Genomic DNA, 18,157 nt, shown 5'->3' with positions numbered 1-18,157 from the left:
GGTAGGGCAGTGGATGTTGTCTATATGGACTTCAGTAAGGCCTTTGACAAGGTCCCTCATGGTAGACTAGTACAAAAGGTGAAGTCACACGGGATCGGGGTGAGCTGGCAAGGTGGATACAGAACTGGCTAGGTCATAGAAGGTAGAGAGCAGCAATGGAAGGATGCTTTTCTAATTGGAGGGCTGTGACCAGTGGTGTTCCGCAGGGATCAGTGCTGGGACCTTTGCTGTTTGTAGTAATATATAAATGATTTGGAGGAAAATGTAACTGGTCTGATTAGTTAGTTTGCAGACTTTCAGGGATCTATGTACATGGACACCGAGATCTCTCTGCTCATCCACACTGCCAAGAATCTTAACATTAGCCCAGTACTCTGTCTTCCTGTTATTCCTTCTGAAATGAATCGCCTCACACTTTTCTGCATTAAACAACTCCATTTGCCACCTCTCAGCCCAGCGCTGCAGCTTATCTATGTCCTCTGTAACTTGTAACATCCTTCCGCACTGTCCGCAACTCCACCGACTTTAGCATTGTGCATTGTGTACAGTTCTGGACAGACGGCACCTTGAGCATTGTGTACAGTTCTGGACAGACTGCACCTTGAGCAATGTGTCCAGTTCTGGTCAGCCTGTACCATGAGCATTGTGCCCAGTTTGGATATACTGCACCTTGAGCATTGTGTCCAGTTCTGGTCAGACTGCACCTTGAACATTTTTGTACAGTTCTGGACAGACTGCACCTTGAGCATTGAGTCCAGTTCTGGACATACTGCACCTTGAGCCTTGTGTCCAGTTTGGATATACTGGACCTTGAGCATTGTGTCCAGTTCTGGTCAGACTGCACCTTGAACATTGTTGTACAGTTCAGGACAGACTGCACCTTGAGCATTGTGACCAGTTCTGGTCAGACTGCACCTTGAGCATTGTGAACAGTTCTGGACAGAATGCTCCTTGAGCATTGTGTACAGTTCGGGACAGACTTTACCTTGAGCATTGTGTCCAGTTCTGGTCAGACTGTCCCTTGAGCATTGTGTCCAGTTTGGATATACTGCACCTTCAGCATTGTGTCCAGTTCTGGTCAGATTGCACCTTGAACATTGTTGTACAGTTCTGTACATACTGCACCTTGAGCATTGTGTCCTGTTCTGGTAAGACTGCATGTTGAGAATTGTGTCCAATTCTGGTCAGTCTGCACCTTGAGCATTGTGTCCAATACTAGTCAGAATGCACCTGGAGCACTGTGTCCAGAACTGGACAGACTGCACCTTGAGCATTGTGTCCAGTTCTGGTCAGATTGTATCTTGAGCATTGTGTCCAGTTCTGGTCAGACTGCACGTTGAGCATTGTGTCCTGTGCCAGTCAGACTGCATCTTGGGTATTGTGTCCAATTCTGGACAGTCTGCACTTTGAGCATTGTGTCCAATACTAGTCAGACTGCACCTTGAGCATTGTGTCCAGAACTGGTCATAGTGCACCTTGAGCACTGTGTCTAATTCTGGACAGACTGCACCTTGCGTTTTGTGTCCACTTCCGATCAGATTGCACCTTGAGCATTGTGTCCAGAACCGAATGGACTGCACCTTTATCATTGTGTCCAGTTCTGGTCAGACTGCACATTGAGCATTGTGTCCAGAACTGGACAGACTGAACCTTGAGCACTGTGTCCAATTCTGGGCAGACTGCACCTTGAGCTTTGAGTCCGATTCAGATCAGATTGCACCTTGAGCATTGTGTCCAGTTCAGGTTAGAAAGCATCTTGAGCATTGTGTCCAATTCTGGTCAGATTGAACCTTGAGCATTGTGTCCAGTTCTGGTCAGACTGCACCTTGAGCATTGTGTCCTGTTCCACACCTTGAGCATTGTGTCCAGTTCTGGCCAGACGGCACCTTTAGCATTGTGTCCAGTTCCGATCGACAGAACCTTTAGCATTGTGTCCAGTTCCGATCGACTGCACATTGAGAATTGTGTCCAATTCTGGTCAGACTTCACCTTGAGCATTGTGTCCTGTTCTGGTCAGACTGAACCTTGAGCATTGTGTCCAGTTATGTTCAGACTGCACGTTGAGCATTGTGTCCTGTGCTGGTCAGACTGCAACTTGCGAATTGTGTCCAGATCTGGTCAGACGGAACCTTGAGCATTGTGTCCAGTTATGTTCAGACTACACCTTGAGCATTGTGTCCAGATCTGGTCAGACTGAACCTTGAGCATTGTGTCCAGTTATGTTCAGACTGCACGTTGAGCATTGTGTCCTGTGCTGGTCAGACTGCAACTTGAGAATTGTGTCCAATTCTGGTCAGTCTGCACCTTGAGCATTGTGACCGGTACTAGTCAGACTGCACCTGAGCATTGTATCCAGAACTGGACTGACTGCACGTTGAGCATTGTGTCCTTTGCTGGTCAGACTGCACCTTGAGCACTGTGTCCAATTCTGGACAGACTGCACATTGAGCTTTGTGATCAGTTCAGATCAGATTGCACCTGGAGCTTTGCGTCCAGTTCTGATCAGACTGAACGTTGAGCGTTGCGTCCAGTTCTGATCAGGTGGCACATTGAGCATTGTGTCCAATTCTGGTCAGACTGCACGTTGAGCATTGTGTCCTGTGCTGGTCAGACTGCAACTTGAGAATTGTGTCCAATTCTGGTCAGTCTGCACCTTGAGCATTGTGTCCGGTACTAGTCAGACTGCACCTGAGCATTGTATCCAGAACTGGACTGACTGCACGTTGAGCATTGTGTCCTTTGCTGGTCAGACTGCACCTTGAGCACTGTGTCCAATTCTGGACAGACTGCACATTGAGCTTTGTGATCAGTTCAGAACAGATTGCACCTGGAGCTTTGCGTCCAGTTCTGATCAGACTGAACGTTGAGCGTTGCGTCCAGTTCTGATCAGGTGGCACATTGAGCATTGTGTCCAATTCTGGTCAGACTGCACGTTGAGCATTGTGTCCTGTTCTGGTCAGATTGCATCTTGAGAATTGTGTCCAAATCTGGTCAGACTGCACCTCGAGCATTGTGTCCAATACTAGTCAGAATGCACCTTGAGCATTGTGTCCAGAATTGGACAGACTGCACCTTGAGCTTTGTGTCCAGTTCAGATCAGATTGCACCTTGAGCATTGTGTCCAATTCTGGTCAGGCTGAACCTTGAGCATTGGTTCCAGTTCAGGACAGACCGCACCGTGAGCATTGTGTCCAGTTCTGGTCAGATTACATCTTGAGCATTGCATTCAGTTCTCGACAGACTGCACCTTGAACACTCTGTCCAGTACCGGTTCGAATGAACCTTGGCATTGTGTCCTGTTCCCATCAGACTACACATTGAGCCACATGTCCAGTTCTAGACAGTCTGCACCTCGAGCATTGTGCCCAATTTTGCTTCGGCTGCACCTTGAGCATAGTGTCTCGTTCTGGACAGACTGCTCCTTGAGCATTGTGTCCTGTTCTCATCAGACTGCACATTGAGCCACATGTCCAGTTCTAGACAGTCTGCACCTCGAGCATTGTGCCCAATTTTGGTTCGGCTGCACCTTGAGCATTGTGTCCAATTCTGGTCAGTCTGCACCTTGAGCATTGTTTCCGGTACTAGTCAGACTGCACCTGAGTATTGTATCCAGAACTGGACTGACTGCACGTTGAGCATTGTGTCCTTTGCTGGTCAGACTGCACCTTGAGCACTGTGTCCAATTCTGGACAGACTGCACATTGAGCTTTGTGATCAGTTCAGATCAGATTGCACCTGGAGCTTTGCGTCCAGTTCTGATCAGACTGAACGTTGAGCGTTGCGTCCAGTTCTGATCAGGTGGCACATTGAGCATTGTGTCCAATTCTGGTCAGACTGCACGTTGAGCATTGTGTCCTGTTCTGGTCAGATTGCATCTTGAGAATTGTGTCCAAATCTGGTCAGACTGCACCTTGAGCATTGTGTCCAATACTAGTCAGAATGCACCTTGAGCATTGTGTCCAGAATTGGACAGACTGCACCTTGAGCTTTGTGTCCAGTTCAGATCAGATTGCACCTTGAGCATTGTGTCCAATTCTGGTCAGGCTGAACCTTGAGCATTGGTTCCAGTTCAGGACAGACCGCACCGTGAGCATTGTGTCCAGTTCTGGTCAGATTACATCTTGAGCATTGCATTCAGTTCTCGACAGACTGCACCTTGAACACTCTGTCCAGTACCGGTTCGAATGCACCTTTGCATTGTGTCCTGTTCCCATCAGACTACACATTGAGCCACATGTCCAGTTCTAGACAGTGTGCACCTCGAGCATTGTGCCCAATTTTGCTTCGGCTGCACCTTGAGCATAGTGTCTCGTTCTGGACAGACTGCACCTTGAGCATTGTGTCCTGTTCTCATCAGACTACACATTGAGCCACATGTCCAGTTCTAGACAGTCTGCACCTCGAGCATTGTGCCCAATTTTGGTTCGGCTGTACCTTGAGCATAGTGTCTCGTTCTGGATAGACTGCACCTTGAGCATTGTGTCCTGTTCTGGTCAGACTGCATCTTGAGAATTGTGTCCAAATCTGGTCAGACTGCACCTTGAGCATTGTGTCGACTACTAGTCAGACTGCACCTTGTGAATTGTGTCCAGTTCTTGAGCATTTGTGTCCAGTTCTGGTCAGACTGCACCGTGTGGATTGTGTCCTGTTCTGGTCAGATAGCACCTTGAGAATTGTGTCCAAATCTGGTCAGAATGCTCCTTGAGCATTGGGTCCAATACTAGTCAGACTGAACCTTGATCTTTGTGTCCAGTTCAGATCAGATTGCACCTTCAGCACTGCGTCCAGTTCCAGTCAGACGGCACATTGAGCATGGTGCCCAGTTCCGGTCAGATTTCACCTTGAGCATTGTGCCCAGTTCTGGACAGACTGTACTGTGAGCACTGTGTCCAGTATTGTTCATGCTCATTTGAGCATTGTGTCCATAGCTGGACAGACTGCACCTTGAGCATTGCATTCAGTTCTGGACAGGCAGCACCATGAACACAATGTCCAGTACTGGTTCGAATGCACCTTAGCATTGTTTCCTGTTCCCTTCAGACTGCACATTGAGCATCATGTCCAGTTCTAGACAGTCTGCACCTCGAGTATTGTGCCCAATTTTGGTTCGGCTGCACCTTGAGCATAGTGTCTAGTTCTGGACAGACTGCACCTTGAGCATTGTGTCCTGTTCTCATCAGAATGCACCTTGAGCATAGTGTCCAATTCTGGGCATACTGCACCTTGAGCATTGTGTCCAGTACTGGTCAGACTGTACCTTGCCCATTGTGTCCAGTTCTGGTCACAGTGCACCTTCAGCATTGTGTCCAGTTTTGGACAGACTGCACCTTGAGCATTGTGTCCAGTTCTGGTCAGACTGTACCTTGCTCATTGCGTCCAGTTCTGGTAAGACTGCACCTTGAACATTGTGTCCAGTTCTGGACAGACTGCACCTTGAGCATTGTGTCGGTCTCTGGACATACTTCACCTCGAGCATTGTGTCCAGTTCTGGACATCCTGCACCTTGATCATTGTGTCCAGTTCTGGACAGACTGCACCTTGAGCATTGTGTCCAGTTCTGGACAGACTGCACCTTGAGCATTGGGCCCAGTTCTGGTTAGACTTACCCTTGAGCGTTGTGTCCAGTTCTGGTTAGACTGACGCTTGAGCATTGTGTTCGGTTCCGGTCGGGCCACATCTTGAGCATTGTGTCCAGTTCTGGTCAGACTGCGCCTGGAGCATTGTGTCCAGTTCTGGTTAGACTGACCCTTGAGCATTGTGTCCAGTTGTGGTTAGACTGCACCTTGAGCATTGTGTCCATTTCTGGACAGACTGCGCCTCGAGCATTGTGTCCAGTTCTGGTTCGACTGACCCTTGAGCATTGCGTCCAGTTCTGGTTAGACTGACCCTTGAGCAGTGTGTCCAGTTCTGATTAGACAGCACCTTGAACATTGTGTCCAGTTCTCGTCAGACTGCACCTTGAACATTGTGTCCTTTTATGGTCAGACTGCACCTTGAACCATGAGCACAGCCTGCTCCAACCATAGGATGTGAAATGGAATTGACTGGCAATTGGGATGGGGAAGAAGGGAGGTTCCACTATGATCAACCAGACCAAACACAAGGATTCTTATGGGCCCTCGGGAACACAACTGCTCTTGGGACACACAAATTTCTAACAGAAGCAAATGTTATTGCTATGGTTCTGCTACAAGGCTGCGTACAGGTGGCACTTCGCCTGACTAAGTTAAGATTATGTTGTGGCACTGATGGCATAATAAGGCTGCAATTTATGAGTGTTAAATAGGCCCCCAACTTATTGATTGTGTGATTTACCATCATTAAAATTATAGCAGCTGAGAGCTTGCCAGCTTTTTGCCAAGGGCGAGAATTTTCAAATGTTGACATCTTGCCAAAACCTTCCCTGCGTTTCGGTGGGGGAATGGAGGAATAGGAGGTGCAGAGATGGCAGGGTTCAAAAACCAGGGCTCTCATGTCAATTATGAGCATAGGTTGTAAATTCATTTGTCGGGCTGAAATGATAATCTGTGAGAGATAGTTTTATTGGGTTATATATGATAATAAACGGTATGGATAAAGTTAATCTGGAACACTACATTAAAATAAATAGTGTTAGTAAGACAACGGGGTAAAGGTTTAAACTTCTAAAATATAAATTGAGGACTGATGTCAGGAGGTTCTTTGCACAGAACGATCAAACAGTGGAGTGGATTTCAAAGCAGAATGCTATATGAAAATCCTGAATTTATGAAGAAGAAAACTATACATTGCATGGGGGCTGGCAAGCATTACATTGCTGGGGGAGACCATGATCTGGCTGGATGAATTAAGATGGTCCAAAAGGAACTTGCACGTCCAAAAGTATCTTGTAACTTTGCAATTCCTGGTTGAAGTAGGTATGGAGTGTTGGATGAAGACAGAATAACTTGGCTGTGGTTTCTTTCCATAGTGTAATAGCCTGCTGGCATTCACTGTAGCATTTGAGATGAGCCAAAGTTAGGGCCCTACAGGATAAACAAGTACGCACAATGCTGGTGCCTTCGTCCACCATCTAAGAATGATTTACAATCGGATCTGCAAATTAAAATTTGGTTACCATCACTCATGAACCTAGATGGTGAGCCAGTGGTTTCCTCGTCTCACCCGTGATAGAAGAAGCAAAGAAAAGGCTACTTGGTTGAGGTACCAGAGGATGCATGACATCCACGTCAAGCTGAATCTCATTGTCGATCAGTTCTCTCAGCAAAATGCCGAAATTTTACAACATGGGGCAGAAACAGAAGATAAAATATTGTGTGCTTGCTTGTTCTTTGTTCTAATTTGCCGAGTGAAAGAAATTCATTGCTTTGCTGCTGAAAACAGCAATAACCTCAAAAGAAAGCTAGCTTTCTCTTAACTACATGGGAACGTTTTATTTACATCGGGATCAAATTACAAAAAAAAACATATTGATCAATTCAACCTCTCATTTCTAGGACTGAGTTGACTAAAGCCCTTCACTGAATTTGTCTAATTTCTTGCACCTGTTTAAATTTTTATAACGGAGAATGAATGAATCCCACAGTAACATTTTATAGAGCTTATTTCTGTATTACGCACCAATGCCCTGCAGCAATTTACTTTGTTTCCTGGGCCCTGTCCTGGGTGAGGCTGTTCAACTTGTGTACAGATGGGTCTCTGACAGGCCTACAGCTGTTTCCTAATTGTCCATTAAGTGTTCTATTGATTGTATGATTCAAACTACATGTGTCTTTCAGCGAAGAGCTCTCATGTAAAGTGGCAGAAACATTTCGGGCAGGATGACAGAGTCAGTCCAAAGCTAAAATGTGAGCTGCCAGTTTCAATAGAGGAGAGCCTTACAGTGAACAGTGAAGCCCGCAGTAAAAAGGAGCTTTGTAAGATTGGTTAAGGTTTCATTTTTCCAAACCTTTAAGGACAATCAATTAAATCCACAGCAGCCACGAAACAAAGCGATTTTTCATTTTTCTTTTGAAAAAAAAAATCTGTGTAGATCCAGCTGACAGTTCTTGTGAATCATGTGCTCATCAAAGTGAGGTATGTTAGTCCTAGGAAATCAAATGTTCTTCTCATTTCGTGTTCCCCAGTGTTAGTTAGTATCAAGCACTGTTTTGATCAGGGGTAGCCCCAACAATATATTTCAGCTCCAAACTGGAAAAGCACCCCCTACTCCAAATGATTTACACTAAACCAACAATCCCCAAGCTAATCTGAGTGAGAATACCAACTGATATCCGGGGTAGATTTGTGCTGGGTTAAACAACCAAATTGGCGTCCCAAATTGGCGTCCCAACTTATTTTTTAATTCTGTCGCTGAGTGTGGGTTGTTGCTGGGGAGGTTGTTGCCCGTCTCTAATTACCCTTGAAAAGTGGTGGTGAACCACCTTCTTGAACCGCTGTAATCCACCTGGTGTAGGTACACCCAAACTGCTGTGAGGAGGGGAGTTCCAGGACGACAGTGAAGGAACGGCGATATAGTTCCAAGTCTCCATGGTGTGTGGTTTGGAGGTCCACTTGAAGGTGATGGTGTTCCCATGCATCTACAGCCCTTCTCCTTCCAGGTGGGAGAGATTGTGGCTTTGGACGATGCTGTTGAAGGAACCTTGGTGTATCGCTGCTGTGCCTTTCGTAGATGGCATATTTCATATAAGACTCTTACAGCCAGCACAAAGGATTTCCACCCCATTTTCCAACTGGATTTAAATCAGAGTAGAGTTGTGTGCTGAACAGACTAAATTTGTGTAGCCATGCCTAGTTAGATGAATCCAGAACATACAAAGGCATTTCATTTAGCTGTTGCCCCCAGTTTCCTTCCCTCCTCTCCTGCCAGCACTATTTCTTCTGGGGCAAACCTCCATAGCACCAACAGCCATTCCTTACCCACCAACTGGACATACTTCCTATCCGAACTTGATCAGTACATATATAAGTACACATTAGGGCAGCATGGTAGCACTGTGGATAGCACAATTGCTTCACAGCTCCAGGGTCCCAGGTTCGATTCCCAGCTTGGGTCACTGTCTGTGTGGAGTCTGCACATTCTCCCCGTGTGTGCGTGGGTTTCCTTCGGGTGCTCCGGTTTCCTCACACAGTCCAAAGATGTGCGGGTTAGGTGAATTGGCCATGCTAAAATTGCCCATAGTGTCCAAAATTGCCCTTTGTGTTGGGTGGGGTTACTGGGCTATAGGGGATAGGGTGGAGGTGTGGACCTTGGGCAGGGTGCTCTTTCCAAGAGCCGGTGCAGACTTGATGGGCCGAATGGCCTCCTTCTGCACTGTAAATTCTATGGTTGATAAAGCTATGTGACCGGCTGAACAGGACTGTGTTCCTAACTGATATCAGCAGAGTCAACATGATTGCAATGCAGAATGTGATTCCTGTCTGAATTGGTCTCTCCGTAATCCAGGAATATTCTTATCAACTGCACTGAGAGAAAGGCACAGGATGTGGATAGAACCAGAGACAAATGCTTCAGCATCACACCAGACAATGCAGCTCTTTCTGAAAAGGGAAAGATCATCTGTGGTTCAGTGTTGTCAGTGAGAATGCTCATTTTTAATCCTTTGCTTTTAAACCTGAAAGCAGTAAAGTGCTGTGAGTGTAAAGATGTTTAAATAGGACAGTGGTCATGAATCTTTGAGAAATAAGTTGAACTCATTTAGATCCCCATAAACAGAGCAATATACATCACTTTTAACATTTTAATACAAAGAGTTCTGTCATTCTAATGGTCATCGCTGTTTATAGCATTTGTGCCTTAATTATAGTCTCTTTGATGACATTTTCAGATTACAATGTGATGATTGAAAATTATCTTCATTACAGAATAAAGAAAAAGCAATTATAGTTACAAAGGATTTTTAGTTAGAACTACATTGCACAAAGAAAGCTAACCAAAGGGGTAAAAGGTGTAGTCAATCGCTGGTGCTGGAGAGGGAAGTGGAGTGAATGGAACCCAGCTGGTGGGGCCATACATTTGGCCTCAATGCACGTGTCCCAGTAAGGGGAACAATCAACTTGGGTTCTGACTCCTGCTCACAAACTGGTGAGAAGTGTCTATGGAGGCGATTTTCAACCCGTATTCGCTGTTGTAGAGTGATCTCTGGAGAGATTGCGTTTCCCGATTTTCCATGCTCCTCACCGGTGATGCCACAAGGTTCACACCCACAAAGGGCAAGATCCTCATTTTAACAGACTTCAATAAATTTAAATACATTCGCCAACCCCTCCGCCACATGTTCCCCCTTCGCTGAATATTCAAACCTCACCAATGTAACATCACGTCGGCAAGGTTTACAACATGTTTAAAAAGACGGGATTCAGTCGAGGGGTCCCTCTTTAGGTTCCAAACGTTGGGCTAGCCCCCAGGGGGAAAGGGATATGCCCAGGCAGTGCCCCTGGCCCAGGTTGACATTGCCAGGTTGGCAAAGTGCCGACCTGTGCCAAGGGACAGTGCCGGAACGGGCCTTCGTGGGAGCCTCATGGGGGGGAGAGGGGGGGGGGGGAGATTCCAGTTATGTGCGGTGGGGGTGGAAGATCGGACAGTGAGGAGGATACTTGCAGCACGAGGGGGGAGCAGTAGTGAGGGTGTGTGGAAATGCCGGACATACTTCTGCAGTGGTAGGGGGAAGGGAGCCCCTGACGATTATCTGGGGGAGGGGGTGGGTTCCAGTTGAGTGCTGAGTCGGGTGCCCTTTAAAGATGATACCCCGATCATTGTGCAGCCGACCCTCCCGCTCTATCAGGCTCGCGCCTACCAGAGTGACATGTAAACCCTGCCCACTCATTTTCTTTACTCAAGAGAGCCTCAAGATCTGTAGTGAAAACTGGGCTGTGCAGCTGAAGAGTTACATGCTGATGTTCACTGAGTCTGACACTTTGAAAAATTATGGTAAGATTCCGCTCATAGTGTGGACAGGGGATAAGATACGATTCAACACTTAAATAAGTTGAACAAGTTTATTTTTACATTCACAGCCCTGGCTCACAGAGTGTCAGACGTACCAGCGAGTTGGGGGAGGGGGACTGTGTGTGTTAATGGTGACTATGGGTGATTCCTGATTCCTTTTTGTTATTTGTTTGTGTTAACATGCGGGCAGCAGTTTGGGGGTTTGGTGGGAGAATGGGATTGTTGTTGTTGATATGGAGACTGACATTGCATTTGTTACTGCTTATTGTTTATTGCTGGTGGGTGTAAATTTGGGAGAAAATTTGAAAAAGAAGGAGAATAAAAATATTTTTTGAAATAGAAGTACCAGCGAGTGGCAGCTGAACATGCACTTTAGGATAGAGACAACACAGGAGGGCAGGGCTAAAAATTGGAGAAGTTGGGGTAAAACTGCTAAAACTGAATTCAATAAACTAGGTACCCTGGTGGCTGAGGTGACTCTTGGCAGTCAGATTGTGATTTGAGTATTTGGGTCCATCGCTCAAAACCATTTGACTTAGTTGAAGGGAGGGTCGTCAGTTTTCTTTTCTGAGAGACTGCAGAGAGAAGGCTGGAAAGTATGAATCAGAAAGGAAGAGAGAGAGAGAGAGAGAGTGAGAGAGAGAGAGAAAGCAAAGAGGAATAAAAGCAGTAGGAGAAACTACTGTACACTTTAATATCTGGTCATATTTCAGGCTCATCAACCAATTAACAAGGGAGCAGCCCTGGTTGAAGCAATGTAAACATTTATGCTCTTACATAAAGGGGTCAAGACTTATTGTCAGTACAGGAGTGAAAACAACATTAGAATAAAGAAATAAATACACTTATAGGTAGAGTTACACTGGCTGGGAAAGCCTATGTTCAATTCCAGCCTGCTGAATTAGTTGAACTAAATCAGGCTGGCACTCCAATTAATTTCAATACCTGTTAGGAAGTTAGAAAACTGGCCAGGGTCCCTCTAGTTAATCTATCCAGTAATATTCCCTTGAAGCGTTATGTGTGAACATCAGGAGGGGACTGGTTTGGATTTGGACATGGTGCTCCCCATCTCCCCTCACAGGAATACACAAATAATGGTTATTTTAGCAAGTTAGTAGATGGCATCTTGTGCCCATTGAACAGTAACTCCAGCATTAAGAGCATGGAAGAATGAAGATAGATGGGCGACGGTGAGAGGGGCTGGGAGGAAGCAATCAGTACAGAGATCCCCTGTGGTCGTTCCCCTTAGTAACAAGTATAACGCTTTGGATACTGGTGTGGGGGGGGACTTGCCAGGGGTGAGCCATGGGGTACAGGTCTCTGGCACAGAGTCTGTCCCTGTTGCTCAGAAGGGAAGGGGGAGAGGAGTAGAGCATTAGTCATTGGGGACTCCATAGTTAGGGGGACAGATAGGAGATTCTGTGGGAACAAGAGAGACTCGCAGTTGGTGTGTTGCCTCCCAGGTGCCAGGGTCCGCGATGTCTCGGATCGTGTTTTCGGGATCCCTAAGGGGAGGGGGAGCAGCCCTAAGTGGTGGTCCACATAGGCACCAATGACATAGGTAGGAAAAGGGATAGGGATGTAAGGCAGGCATTCAGGGAGCTAGGGTGGAATCTTAGAGCCAGAACAAACAGAGTTATTATCTCTGGCTTGTTACCCGTGCCACGTGTTAGCAAGGTGAGGAATAGGAAGAGAGAGCAGTTGAACATGTGGTTACAGTGATGGTGCAGGAGGGAGGGATTCAGATACCTGGTAATTGGGGCTCATTCTGAGGTAGGTGGGACCTCTACAAAAGGAATGTCTACACCTGAACCAGAGGGGTACCAATATCCTGGGGGAGAAATTTGCTAATGCTCTTCGGGAGGGTTTAAATTAATTCAGCAGGGGGATGGAAACCTGAATTGTAGCTCCAGTGTACAGGAGATTGAGAGTAGTGAGGTCATGAGTAAGGTTTCAAGGTCGCAGGAGTGTACCAGCAGGCAGGAAGGTGGTTTGAAGTGTGTGTACTTCAACGCCAGGAGCATCCGGAATAAGGTGGGTGAACTTGCAGCATGGGTTGGTACCTGGGACTTCGATGTTGTGGCCATTTTGGAGACATGGATAGAGCAGGGACAGGAATGGTTGTTGAAGGGGGTTTAGATGTTTCAGTAAGCTCAGGGAAGGTGGTAAAAGAGTGTGTGTGGCATTGTTAGTCAAGGACAGTATTATGGTGGCAGAAAGGACATTTGATGAGGACTCGTCTACTGAGGTAGTATGGGCTGAGGTTAGAAACAGGAAAGGAGAGGTCATCCTGTTGGGAGTTTTTTATAGGCCTCCGAAAAGTTCCAGAGATGTTGAGGAAAGGATTGCAAAGATGATTCTGGATAGGAGCGAAAGTAACAGGGTAGTTGTTATGGGGGACTTTAACTTTCCAAATATTGACTGGAAACGCTATAGTTCGAGTACTTTAGATGGGTCAGTTTTTGTCCAATGTGTGCAGGAGGGTTTCCTGACACAATATGTAGATAGGCCTACAAGAGGCGAGGCCTCATTGGATTTGGTACTGGGTAATGAACCAGGCCAGGTGTTAGATTTGGAGGTAGGTGAGCATTTTGGTGATAGTGACCACAATTCGTTTACGTTTACTTTAGCGATGGAAAGGGATAGGTATATACCGCAGGGCAAGAGTTATATCTGGGGGAAAGGCAATTATGATGCGATTAGGCAAGACTTAGGATACATAGGATGGAGAAGGAAACTGCAGGGGATGGGCACAATTGAAATATGGAGCTTGTTCAAGGAACAGCTACTGCGTGTCCTTGATAGGTATGTACCTGTCAGGCAGGGAGGAAGTGGTCAAGCGAAGGAACCGTGGTTTACTAAAGTAGTTGAATCACTTGTCAAGAGGAAGAAGGAGGCTTATGTAAAGATGAGACGTGAAGGTTCAGTTAGGGCGCTTGAGAGTTACAAGTTAGCCAGGAACGACCTAAAGAGAGAGCTAAGAAGAGCCAGGAGGGGACATGAGAAGTCTTTGGCAGGTAGGATCAAGGAAAACCCTAAAGCTTTCTACAGGTATGTCAGGAATAAAAGAATGACTCCGGTAAGAGTAGGGCCAGTCAAGGACAGTAGTGGGAAGTTGTGCGGGGAGTCCGAGGAGATAGGAGAGGCGCTAAATGAATATTTTTCGTCAGTATTCACACAGGAAAAAGACAATGTTGTCGAGGACAATACTGAGATACAGGTTACTAGACTAGACGGGATTGAGGTTCATAAGGAGGAAGTGTTAGCAATTCTGGAAAGTGTGAAAATAGATAAGTCCCCTGGGCCAGATGGGATTTATCCTAGGATTCTCTGGGGAGCTAGGGAGGAGATCGCAGAGCCTTTGGCTTTGATCTTTATGTCATCATTGTCTACAGGAATAGTGCCAGAAGACTGGAGGATAGCAAATGTTGTCCCCTTATTCAAAAAGGGGAGTAGAGACAACCCCGGTAACTATAGACCAGTGAGCCTTACTTCTGTTGTGGGCAAAGTCTTGGAAAGGATTATAAGAGATAGAATTTATAATCATCTCGAAAGGAATAATTTGATTAGGGGTAGTCAACACAGTTTTGTGAAGTGTAGGTCCTGCCTCACAAACCTTATTGAGTTCTTTGAGAAGGTGACCAAACAGGTGGACGAGGGTAAAGCAGTTGATGTGGCGTATATGGATTTCAGTAAAGTGTTTGATAAGGTTCCCCACGTAGGCTATTGCAGAAAATACGGAGGCATTGGATTGAGGGTGATTTAGTGGTTTGGATCAGAAATTGGCTAGCTGGAAGAAGACAAAGGGTGGTGGTTGATGGGAAATGTTCAGCCTGGAGTACAATTACTAGTGGTGTACCACAAGGATCTGTATTGGGGCCACTGCTGTTTGTCATTTTTATAAATGACCTGGAGGAGGGCTTGGAAGGATGGGTGAGTAAATCTGCGGATGACACTAAAGTCGGTGGAGTTGTGGACAGTGCGGAAGGATGTTGCAGGTTACAGAGGGACATAGATAAGCTGCAGAGCTGGGCTGAGAGGTGGCAAATGGAGTTTAATGCAGAAAAGTGTGAGGTGATTCATTTTGGAAGGAGTAACAGGAATACAGAGTACTGGGCTAATGGTAAGATTCTTGGTAGTGTGGATGAGCAGAGATATGTACATAGATCCCTAAAAGTTGCCACCCAGGTTGAGAGGGATGTTAAGAAGGCGTACGGTGTGTTAGCTTTTATTGGTAGAGGGATTGAGTTTCGGAGCCATGAGGTCATGTTGCAGCTGTACAAAACTCTGGTGCGGCCGCATTTGGAGTATTGCGTGCATTTCTGGTCGCCGCATTATAGGAAGGATGTGGAAGCATTGGAAAGGGCGCAGAGGAGATTTACCAGGATGTTGCCTGGTATGGAGGGAAGATCTTATGAGGAAAGGCTGAGGGACTTGAGGCTGTTTTTGTTAGAGAGAAGAAGGTTAAGAGGTGACTTAATTGAGGCATACAAGATAATCAGAGGATTAGATAGGGTGGACAGTGAGAGCCTTTTTCCTCGGATGGTGATGGCTAGCATGAGGGGACATAGCTTTAAATTGAGGGGAGATAGGTATAGGACAGATGTCAGAGGTAGGTTCTTTACTCAGAGTGTAGAAAGGGCGTGGGATGCCCTGCCTGCAACAGTAGTGGACTCGCCAACATTAAGGGCATTTAAATGGTCATTGGATAAACATATGGATGATAATGGAATAGTGTAGATGGGCTTTAGATTGATTTCACAGGTCGGCGCAACATCGAGGGCCGAAGGGCCTATACTGCGCTGTAATGTTCTATGTTCTATGTTCATGGAAGGGGGCAAATTATTCTCTCATGTATCTGGCATATTTTAAATGCAAGAAGTGACTCTGTGTACAAGATACTCAGTGCAAATGGTGTACCAAGGTAAAAATAGATATTAAAACATTCAATCTTGATTTTCTTAAAAAGCAACTACCTTGATTATAGGCAAGTATGAAACTTGAATATCAGACTGCTGGATTTAAGATTAGGTAATGATGGATTTTTAATGCATTTTAAAAAGTAAAAGAATTGGAGGAGAATTAAAGGGATGTAGAGAGTCAGGCACTGAATAATGGAGCTCTTTACTCCAGACGGCTTTTAACACTGTGGATGAGATGTTTATTGCAGATGATGGTTGTAGTGACAGTGTTTTGTCAGTGTCACCACTTTGCTGCTATGCTTTGTGTAATAATATGTGGTTTGGCACTGCTCCCTGATGTTTCAAATTATCATTTGGAGATGTGCTAAGTACATTTGGTATTAAAATGGAATCATTTAGTGAGATTACAGTGTGGTTGTCTGCATACGACAGGGGAGGAGGGTGGAGAGAGGAGTCTCCCTGCGGTGCAAGGGGATTGGTAATACTCGTGATCTTCTGACCACACTCCTGATTCATGGCAGAATGATTGATGAAGGTTCAGAACCAAAATTGAGTAAGCTAACATTATTACTGTCTAGCATTTCAAGCTATTTTCTATTACAAGAAAAGTGTGACATGACTGAAAATTATATAAGGGTCATCATGATGAGCACCTTACAACTTGACACCTACAAATTTTTTTTTAGGATCGCTGCTCCCTCTTAAAGTGGCACTGCCTTCATAAGATAGGCATGATAATTTTTTCAGGGGAGTGGATGCAGATGAAAGTTATTCCGAGTTAATTTTTTCTAAACATCATTTGCGAGTGATATGATGATACATTTCAATCTATTATTATCCTGTCTCCTTGTACACAAATTGTGAAACAATTTGTTGTGGTTGAATGAGTGTTGTGATACTGAGCCATACAGTCCTAGGTTCAATTCTAGCTATTTTAGCTACTACAACTGGTCTCACTATTTGGATTAGTGAAGGAAAAATTCAACAAGGGTATTTGGTCTTGACCGCTACTAATGATTTGTACATAGACATTGAGTGGTTGAGTGAAGATGTGTGGGAATTGGGCGAGGACAGGATGCCTGGTACAGTCATAATAAAAACAGAAAATGCTGTAAAAGCTCTGCAGATCTGACAGCATCTGTGGAGAGAGAAATGGAGTTAACGTTTCGGGTCCGTATGATATTTCTTCAGTCTGTCAGCACGCACTGTCTAGGATGGTTAATTGGGCAAAGTGCTGGAAGGGCCAAGTAATTGTACCTAGTGAGGGTCAAAATCTTTAGAAGCGGGGAGAAAATGGGAACAAATAATGAAATGTTCCTTGGACTATTCTTTATAATATTGAATTGTGTTCCTAGTTAAACAATCTCTGCCTACTTTTTATTTTCTCTCATTTGTGAGTGGAACTTAGGCTTTAAAGGATACTCTGTTCCTAAACAAAATGTTTTTTAAAACCTTTTTGTTTGCAATGATCATTGTTTTTATCATAATGACCTCAATGATACATTTCAAGTCACTGCATGTTCCATTTTTATAAAAACAAAAATGATCCATTTATCATAAAGAGGAATGATTATGATCTAGTAGTGAGTGATATAACTTTAATTCAAAACCATTTTAAGAGTTTATTTTTGGTGAAAGATTATAATTTTGACCTTGTATTATACAGAAATGCACTATGTGCAAAGAAATACAATACTTAATCACACTCAGGTTGATAATTCTCTGTTTGACAGATTCATTGCTTTCAAAGAATGAATGCTTCAGGGTTTTATTAGATTGCTTCTCCCACCATCTACTGTTGTGGACTCTCTGAGGGAGATTGACAATTAGTGCCAAACGAGATGAAGTTTTGTGTTCTGTCCCGCTAGCAACTTAACATTGTCCAAACCATTTCTTATTAGTCTGAATTTACTTTGAACATGCACCACAAGGTGAAAGCTAGGTTTGTTATTTTCAATATTAAATTCAGACATATTTACTGTTTATATTTTAAGTCAGATTATTGAGAGATTGGGTTAATGAGAGTTAGTAGTCATGCAAGCAGTAAGTTCAGCGAAGGGAAGTTAGATGCAAAGTAATGTTTCCTCTGCTTTACTTCAACAATATCTCTAAATTTCCATCTCAGATGAACAACTCTTTCAGGGAGAATTATTTTGGTTCTGATGAAAGTTCACAGACTTGAAATATTGGGAAGAATATAATGCATTCCAACTGGCAAATTTGGAGGTGGGGGAGGGCATTTAATTGGACAGGAGAGTTCTAGATAGGGGCCCTGCTGTCTTTGTGCCTGAACAATGAGTCTAAGACT

The sequence above is a fragment of the Scyliorhinus torazame genome, chromosome 7, assembly GCF_047496885.1.
Source record: "Scyliorhinus torazame isolate Kashiwa2021f chromosome 7, sScyTor2.1, whole genome shotgun sequence".
NCBI lineage: Eukaryota > Metazoa > Chordata > Chondrichthyes > Carcharhiniformes > Scyliorhinidae > Scyliorhinus > Scyliorhinus torazame.
The sequence above is the reverse complement of the archived record's forward strand: the minus strand, read 5'-3'. Positions refer to the sequence as shown.